The sequence below is a fragment of the Nelumbo nucifera genome, chromosome 6, assembly GCF_055504915.1.
Source record: "Nelumbo nucifera cultivar China Antique chromosome 6, China Antique-T2T, whole genome shotgun sequence".
Lineage (NCBI taxonomy): Eukaryota > Viridiplantae > Streptophyta > Magnoliopsida > Proteales > Nelumbonaceae > Nelumbo > Nelumbo nucifera.
Window position 1 is genome coordinate 39536169 of NC_142654.1, and position 9433 is coordinate 39545601.

The following is a 9433-nucleotide window of genomic DNA, read 5'->3' on the forward strand; positions in this document are numbered from 1 at the left end:
ATTTCATTTCTAAGTATATTTTAAATTTGGCATTCCATTTTCATCGTTAATAAAAATACTTCTTACATTTCATAGTTATTTATTTTAATTATTTATTATTTATTAATCCATTTGACCATAAATGGTCGAATTGCTTGCCCACCACCGAGAGGGAAGAAAATGGTTTTATTTTTAAATTAATTTTTTTAATATTTATTTTTATACTATTAAAATTAATATTATGGATTTAATTACAAGGATTTAATGATGAGAAAAATATATCTTAAATATAGGATTTAATGAGGAGAATAGGAAAATATTTTTATTTCTAATTAGTTTTAAATTTTATATTCCATTTTCATCATTAGTAACAACATTTTTTTATTTATCATACTTATTATTGTTTAATATGTATTTAAAAATGTTCCCAATTTTTTTTCTAATTTCTATTTTTTTCATTTTATCTATTTTTGAATTATATTATTTAATCATGGCAACATAGATTGACCCATTTGACCCAAAATGATTTAATTTCTTACCATCACTTAGATGAAAACACTATTTTTGCTAGGTAGACTTTAAAAGTATAAGCATTTATGTTATTGGAATTATTAATTTATTTAGTATGAATTTAATTAATAGAACTTAATGATGAGAAGAAACAAAAATGACTTTAATATATGATTTAACGAATATAATTGCAAGTTAATAACTTAAATGTTGGATTTAATGAGGGAGAATTGAATGCATTGAATATCTTAAAATTACCTCTTTTCAATTCATTTAATATCAAGAACTGATTACCCTATTTGCCCTCATTTTTTATCAATAAATTTAAATATAAAGGGGTAAATTTTGTCCTTAAAAAATTCCAGAAATATTCTTGAGGCCATTCGTGCTTTTTAAAGTTGTATATATATTGGATTATTCTTGGTTGATATTTTTCAAACATTTTGTAGTTTTATTTTGTGGTGATTGTTGTGAAGCCCAACATAGATAAATGTTTATTTAAAAATACTACTTTAAACAATTATTGATTTTGTTGTTTGATTGGGCGTTTCAAGTAACACACCATAAAGTTACTTTCCACCTCAGCTTAAAGTGCACCACATTTCGTTTCAATAAATGCCCAATGGTTGGGGGAAACAAGAATTTGAAGTTTCCCTCGATGCCTCATGAACATAGATCAAAGAATTTCTGTTTTTCAGTCTTTATTTGATAACCATTGAAACCAAATAGTGGGTTTCATACACAATAAACATCAATTCCTATGTGGCACTGCTGTGGTGGCGTTTTTCCAATAATTGCCCATAGAACCAAACGTAACCTTAATGTTTCCCCTTACACCCAACCGATTATTTACTGTTTAGTTTATGTGGCGCTTAATGGCATCAAACCTAGCTATCAAACAACACCAAATAAATATTTATCAATCACTTTTTCATTTTTCAAGATAAATCCAATATAAAATGTTTATTAAATAAATGACCATAATACCAAACAATTTGTGAATTGATGGTAATGATAATTCTTGACCCTATTGATCAAAGTTCATGGATCAGCCACTGTGTCTACATGGAACCCACCTTAGAAAATGAGAAGTCACGACACTTCAGCCCTCTAGAAGGGTAGTTAAAGTAATACTTGTTTCAACTATAAACAACTTGAAATAAAATTTGTATGCCACTTTGTATTGATCAACCAAAAATAGTTCAGATAGAACCAACAATGATACCAAATACTTTAATCTACATTTCCACGTGGCATTCATTGTGGGCTTGAGGTTGAAGTAGCAAACAATTCATAAATAAAAAAATTGATAGTAGTTCAATGCATTTTTTTTTGTGGGAACAATTCAATGCATTTGTGCATTATTCTCTTTTTTTTTTATTTTGTCAAACGAGATTAGTATTCAAAAGTGAAAGATACAGAGCCATTGCAAGGAGTAAACCTGTTCAACCACAAAGCCACCCAAAGGGGAATGGCTTCTGAGAATAGGCCTGATTCCCTTAACCCTCTTCGAGCTAGTTTATGGGCTAGCCCTTTTGCATCCCTTTTAACAAAAGAAAAAAAAAACATTCACCCCTTCACATAAAGCTAATAAGTCTTTTCAAAGATAATAAGCATCCTTCACTACTAATGAATTATTTGATTGAAGAGCCTAAATTAGAGTTAGATTGTCACTTTCCAAAATGAAGTCTCCACCAAAAAGTTGCTTTTCTACTTGGATTCCCTTAATGTAAGGCTATTGTTTCCGCTTGAAGAGGGGAAGAGCTGGAGCATAAGCCATAGGACATAGCTTGGCTAAGTCCTAAATGGTTCCTTATCACTACTCCAAAAGTTGCTTTGTCTAAAGCTTCAAAGCTTCCATCAACATTTATCTTCAAAAAAATTTCTTGGGGGCTTACCAAAAAATTTGAGAATTTGTAGAGTCATGATCTTGTGAAGTACCTAGCCATTTAGGTTGCAAAATCATCATCCTCCCCCTCCAGGCCCTATTTAACATTAATAAAGCTGATTTAGGATTCGGATCTATCTTTTCATACAAACATGTTCTTGCTTTTCCAAATGTTCCAAAACAACAAAGATGAAAAAATTAACAAATCTTCTTTTTTGGTCAAATCCACTAAACATTTGTCTCTCCAATTACATAGGCATTCTATGAATATTGGGAAGCATGAAGCTTGATCAGTATCATAGCTAAACACATACCCAAACCATACTAGTTTTGCATGATTACAATAAAATAGAGCGTACATTATAGATTCTGATTCATTTCCACACATAGGATATATAGGAGAATCCAAGAGACCTTTCTTGACCAAGTTTTCTTGTACAGCTATAGCATCGCAACAGCATCTCCACAAGAAATGGGAGATTTTGGTGTCTATTTTTTAGCTTCCAAATTTGTTTCTAGACTCTAGAGAAATGTTGATTATGGATGAGTTGGCTAGGGAGGTGTTCATGAGGGTCTTGGATTCTGATTTTTTTTTTTTTTTTTTTGCAAAAAAGAAAGTAAGCAGATTTTACAGTGAACTTTCCCGAGGCATTCCCTTTTCCATACAAGTTTATCTTCCCAATGACCATTTTGCTAGATTTATTTTAGTTATTTCTAGACTCATTAAAATTGTTCCTTATAACTTCAAAGTCCAATCTTCTTGTATCTTGATTAATTAGATCACTAACCCAAATAGGACTATCTCTCCATATTTTAACTTTTTTGTCTGAGTTGATTTCCCAGAAGGCACCTTGTTTTAAAATCTCCCTACCAGCCAAGAGACTCTACCACCTCTAGGACCCTTTGCTCTACAATCTGTCATTTAGAAAATCCTTACCTCTTAGATATTTTGCTCTTATAATTCTTATCCATAGGTTGTTTTCTTCAGTTCAAAGCCTCTAGGTTTGCTTAGCTAGTAAAGCTAGGTTAAAAGAATAAGGATCCCTAAACCCCAAACCACCATTGTTTTTATTCTTTCTTATAATTTTCTAATTGTTCCAATGTACTTTCTTGTGATTATTTTGATTGCCCCACCAGAATTTTCTTTGTGCTTTGGCCATTTCATCACTAATAGTCTTGGGCAAGAGGGAACATGACATTGAGTAGGCTGAGATGGCGGTTACAACTAACTTTAAGAGAACCTATTTCCCTCATTGTGATAGAAGCAATTCATGCCACCTTGAGGTTTTTACTTCTATTCTTTCTAACAAGTGATGGAAGAGGTCTTTTTTTTATTTGCCTATAGTCGTGGGCAATCCAAGATAGGTAGTTGGTTTCTCTACCTTTTTAATACCTAGGCTTTTTGCCAGCATTTTTTGTAGTCATGGGTGCAGATTTTTACTGGAAAAAAAGGTTTAGATTTAGAAGGGTTTACCTGTTGGCCAGAAGCTTTTTCATAAAGCTTGATTGCTTCTAAGAGAGTTTGACTTTTAGCTAGGATAGCTCTAGTAAAGAAGTAACTGTCATTTGTAAAAAAAAAAAAAAAAACATGAGATATCACAAGTGATTCCTTGTTCATTTGAATTCGTGAGAGTTTTTTCTGCAAAACAAGACTGTGGAGGTGAGCTGATAGAGCTTCAAAGTAGAAGAGAAATAAGGGGAAAGAGGATCCCCTTGTCTAATTCCTCTTTTAGGTTTAAGAACCTTTCTTGGATAGCCATTTATGAGAATTTGATAGGATATAGATGTTAAACATTCCATTATCCACCTTATTCATTTGTTCCCAAACCCCATCTTACCCATGACCACCTTTAGGAATTTCCTCTCCACTCTATCATAAACTTACTCATGTTTAGCTTCAAAGCCATCTGGCATTTTTTTTCCTTTTGTTTTTTCCATGAAAATCAATCACTTCATGAGCAACCAAAATGTTATCTTGAATTAACCTTCCTGGAGTAAAGGCATTTTGGTTCTCACTAATCAGCTTGTGGAGCAAAGGTTTACCCTGTTCATTAAGACCTTAGCTATTATTTTGTATATGGTGTTACACAAGCTAATGGATTTGTAGTAGGAAGCATTAGTGGGATTTTTTACCTTTGGTATTAGGGCAATATAGGTCTTGTTAAAGTTAGATAGAAGTTGGTTGTGATTAGAGAAATTGATTACAACTCTAGTAACATCCTGACCTACAACATCCCAAAGTTTTTGGTAAAAGGAGTTTTATATACCATCAAGTCCTAGGGATTTTAGGGGGGGGGGGGCATTTGGAAAAGAGCCATTTTGATTTCTTCTTCTTCAATATCTCTCTCAGTCTAGTTATTTTTCTCTACAGAAATTTTCCCATCCAAACTGTTGAGAATATTTCCCCAATCCCTTGGATTTGAAGTTTTGAAAATATCTTCAAAATGTTGACGACTTCTTTAATTTGCTTATAATTTTCTACCCAGATTCCTGGCCCCTTTTCTAATTTTAGGATTATGTTTTTGCTCCTCTTCATAGTCATGGCATGGAAAAATTTAGTATTTTTGTCTTTACGTTGAAGCCAACTTACTCTAGACTTCTGAGCCTAGAATTGATCTTCTCTTTTTAACCAAATTCCTAGATTTGAATCAATGCTTTTTATTATGTTTATGTCCAAATTAGGCTTTCTTCTCAGCTTGGCCTCCGAATATTTCTTAAGGATTTTCACATTCCTATGCACATTCCCAAATGTTTCTTTATTCCAAAGTTTTAGACACTTTTTGAGGTTTCCAATTTTTTGATTTAATTGTTGTTGAACAGAGCCAAGTTGATTTTTTCCCAGGACTCTTTCAAGGCTTCCTCAAAGGTGTTATGGGAGAATCACATCTCTTTCATCTAAAAAGGCCTTTTCTTCCAATTGGATCTTTTTTCATTACTTACAAGGACAAGGAGATGGTCAGAGCCTAAGGAGATTAAGATTTTCACATGTGCTTCTTCATAGAGATTTTTCCACTACTGGTTACTAAGGGCTTTGATTAGTTTTGCTTGTATATTCCCCTCCCCTTCTCTTTTGTTTAACTAGGTAAAGTTCAAGCCATGACTTTGTAGCTCTTGAATACCACAGCCATTTAGGTGTTTTCTATTCCTGGATAAGTAAGATAGACTACATTTCCTTCCCCCTCTTTTTCATCCTGATTAAAAATTAAATTTAAATCTTCACAACACAACCATGGCCCCTTCACTAGCCTTGCTAAATGTTTCCATTTTTGGAGGAGGATCTTTCTTTTTTCTTTTTTGGCTCCCTATAAATGAAAGAGCAATGCCAATGTTGCCCTCCCATATCTTTAACCTTGACATGGACTATATTTTGGTTAGCACATAGAGTACCTTCTCTACAATTCCTTCTTTCCAAAACAAAGCTAAGCCTCCTTTCAACCCCTTGCATCACATCCCCAACAATTCTAGAGTTTTAAAAACTTCTATTTTTTCCTTACATTTAGGAGGGAGTTTTTGGTTTCCATTAAAAAAATGATGTCTAGATTTGATTTTTTTTAGTCTCTTTCAAAGCTCAAATTGTTAGGGTAGACTCAATTCCCTAACAATTCCAGCTTAGGATTTTCATTTCTCCCCTAGGGCCTGTTCCGGGATAGGTCCTTAAACCTACTCATTTGTTTCTATCTCTTTGTAATTGCCAAAAGTAGAGGTTCTTAGTGAATTCCTAAACATGGATTTTTCTCACCAACCTCATCCCATCAACCTACTTTTTCATTTTGACTGAGAGCTATAGCATGCTCTTGGGGGTTTTTGCCAACTATTACAATAAAGGGAGGTGTTTGGTGGTTTAAGAATTGAATGGCATAGCTTTTGGAAACCCTTTTGTACTGGACTAAAATATTTTGTGCTTTTTTGGATTTTCCTCATATTGATTTCGCTTAATCTGTTCACCCGAGTCTAGTTTTTTAACGTCATTTTTTTCCAATTACATTTTTTCCTTTCTATTTTCTACACCTTTTCTTTTGATAAACATTCATGAACTGAAATAGAATTATAAAGAAATAGAGATCTAGCATGATGACAAACAAATATGAAAGGAAGCGTTAGGTTTAGGAGTAACTTATCCTGTTGAGTCGAGCCATTTAAATCCCCCGAATTCAGGTTCAGATTGGTTTCCATGTTGTTTGTATCTAGATTCATACTATCCATGCTAGAATTAGATTTAGATCCATCTTCCATATGTTCAAAATTAATTTCTAGTTCCTTTGAGTTTTGACCCAAAATGGCTTCCATGTTTATTGGTTCCTGAACATCTGCAAAGATTAGAATTGGAGTCATGTTTTGGCTATGGATACTGGGGAAAACTTGACTTGAGATTGGGTCCAGGTCTGCTTCCTCTATCCTTACCCACTTTTCCTTGCGACCACTGAGATCTTTGACCCTTGAATATTTTGACAAGATTTCCCTTATTACAATATTTGAAGCATTCCTTTTCTTTTCCAAGAGGAATTCAAAGGCCATGTCATCTATACTGTCATTCAACATGATATTTTTTTCCTTTTTTTGAACAAAGAACATCCTTCGCCGAGCTTAGGTTGTGTTTGGAAGCTGTGTAAAATCCGGTTTGATGTAATTTTACACTCTAGTTCAGTTTTACAGCCGTTTGGTTGGAGTGTAAAATACAAATGAATATCGATGTAAACAAGCTTTTCGATAGATTTTTACATCGAGAATCGATGTAAAAAATACATTGAAAAAATTGATGTAAAAACATCTTCTTGTCTCTCCATCGATGTAAAGGTAGTTCTCCTAGTAATATTTCTCTTCCTCGGTGCCACTGCTTCTTCGGTGAGAGTGATTCTCTCTCTCTCTCTCTTTCTCTCTCTCTTTCTCCAAGAACAACTATTGTGGCAGCCACCATGACCTCAAACATCCAATTGTAGTTACAATCACGACTTTAATCGGTCGATGGTCACTACGATGCGACATCCAGGATTACGAGATGGAATTAGTCGGTTGGCGGTGAAAACCCAGACATGTCTTGGATAAGAGAGAAGCTTCTACAACTACATGGCTTGGAGTAGCGACAAAGAAGCTCTAGTTTTCGATCCCAAAACTGGAGTCTCAGTCTATAAGCCTAAATTATATGAAGCTCTTGTAACACATGCAACATAGTTCGATCCCAATTTGATTTTGTGTGGGTTTTCTTGTTACCAAATTTCGTCTAGAAATCCTACAAAGCTCTTGTTCTTTCCCATGTTTTCCCTTTTAATTTCTTGCAAATATTTAACACCGATTCATCATTCATCTATTGATTCATTGTAGAAAAATAGGGGTTCTTGTTCTATGATGAAAACGAAAGCATTTATCTCAGTTGCAGCTTTTTAGACTTTTGAAGATCATGCTCAATGTTGGACATGGAAAAAAGAGGAGAGAGACTAAGCAATCAAAGGCTTAAGCGACGCTACCTTTTACATTTCCAAACACACAAGAGTGTAAAAGGAGTATAAAGCCGGTTTGCTTTTTACACTCCGCACACAAACACAACATTAATGGTTGTTCACTTTGTCTTTGTAGATTTGCCATCTCAGCAAATCTGTGATCTCCTACTTGATTTGATTGAAAGGCCTCACTGGGCTTCTTGCATGTTGTCCTCATTAGTCACTTCATTCCCATCTATAGTCACTCTTAGACCTCTTCATGGGCCGGGTAGCTCGACGGCCCGACTCGTTATTTTTCGGATTTGGACAAAACTTCAGGCCCGTAGGGTCAGGCTTGGGCTTTAAATACTAGGCCCAGTCATTTTTCAGGTTTGGCTCGGGCTTTCTCAAATAAACCTAACCCAGGCCCAAGCTCGGCCCGATACTATTACATATAATAAAAAAACATTTATGTTATATATAATATATAACATATATTTATTTCTTAAATTATTAATAAATATTATTTTACTATTAGAAAATACAAATTAATTTATTAATAAATTAATATAATATTAATTTAGACATTTTTTATACAGGTCGAACTTCGGGCTTTATATAAGGGCCTGATGGTCGGGCCAGGCTTAGGCTCGGGCCTTCTGTTGATAAAGAGGCAAAGCCCAGCCCGGCCCATGAACAGGTCTCACTCCCAACTGAAGCTTGCCGGTATTGTCCCCTTCCTCCACCGGTAGTTGCCGGTGATCATTTTTCACCCGAGATAGGACCACATGCAGAGTGTTCCTATCAATCCGGGCCATGTTTGGATTTACCGCTTGAGATTGGATATCTTGGAACAACTTTCTCTTAACTTGTAGATTTGCTTACCGTGTGTAGTCGCCGGTCTGTAGTTCTTTCCGGTAACGCCTTCCTGAAATCCCGATCCTGCTCTTCATCATTTTGATCAAAGGGCTTATCAGGCCTAGCCGTCTGACTGTGAGTTTCTTCTTTGGTCGTTTTGTTAATGACTTTGAAGGCATTTCTTTTCTTGGATCCATTGAATGGTTCACCATTCTCTTAGTTAGTTGGTAAAAAAATTGTACATCCGAAATCCACGATGGCCCAGATAACCACACCGATTATAGAAGACTGGTAGCTTCTCATATTGGAATGAATACCAAACTTCTGTGCCATCTTCTTCACTGTGAATTGCCCAAGACTAAAGGGTTTCTGACATCTAATAATACTCTGATTCTATAGGCTCTTTCCCAAATCGGTTCTTCCTCCTCCTTCTAATAATCTTCTTCCTCCTTTGCCTTTGGTATTGGTATTCCTACCCCACTTACCATTTTAGCTCCCCACGCCCAGAATCTTTTCTCCATAGGGGCATCAAGTATTCTTCTTCCTCCTTTGCTCCCCACGCCCTTTTTACAGACTTCCTCTAGCTTACGACGACGCTCTCTAATCTGTTCATCTTCTTCTTGTTTGCTTTGCAGGTCCTCCATTGCGCCTTCGACGATTCTTCTGAGAACGGGATTGATTTACACTTGCAGAGAATAGGCTCTACCGAGCACTTCGCTTTGACGCACTGTAAGTAGAGCGTGCATCACTCTCTTGACCTGACGAATTTTGGCCCAAATAATAT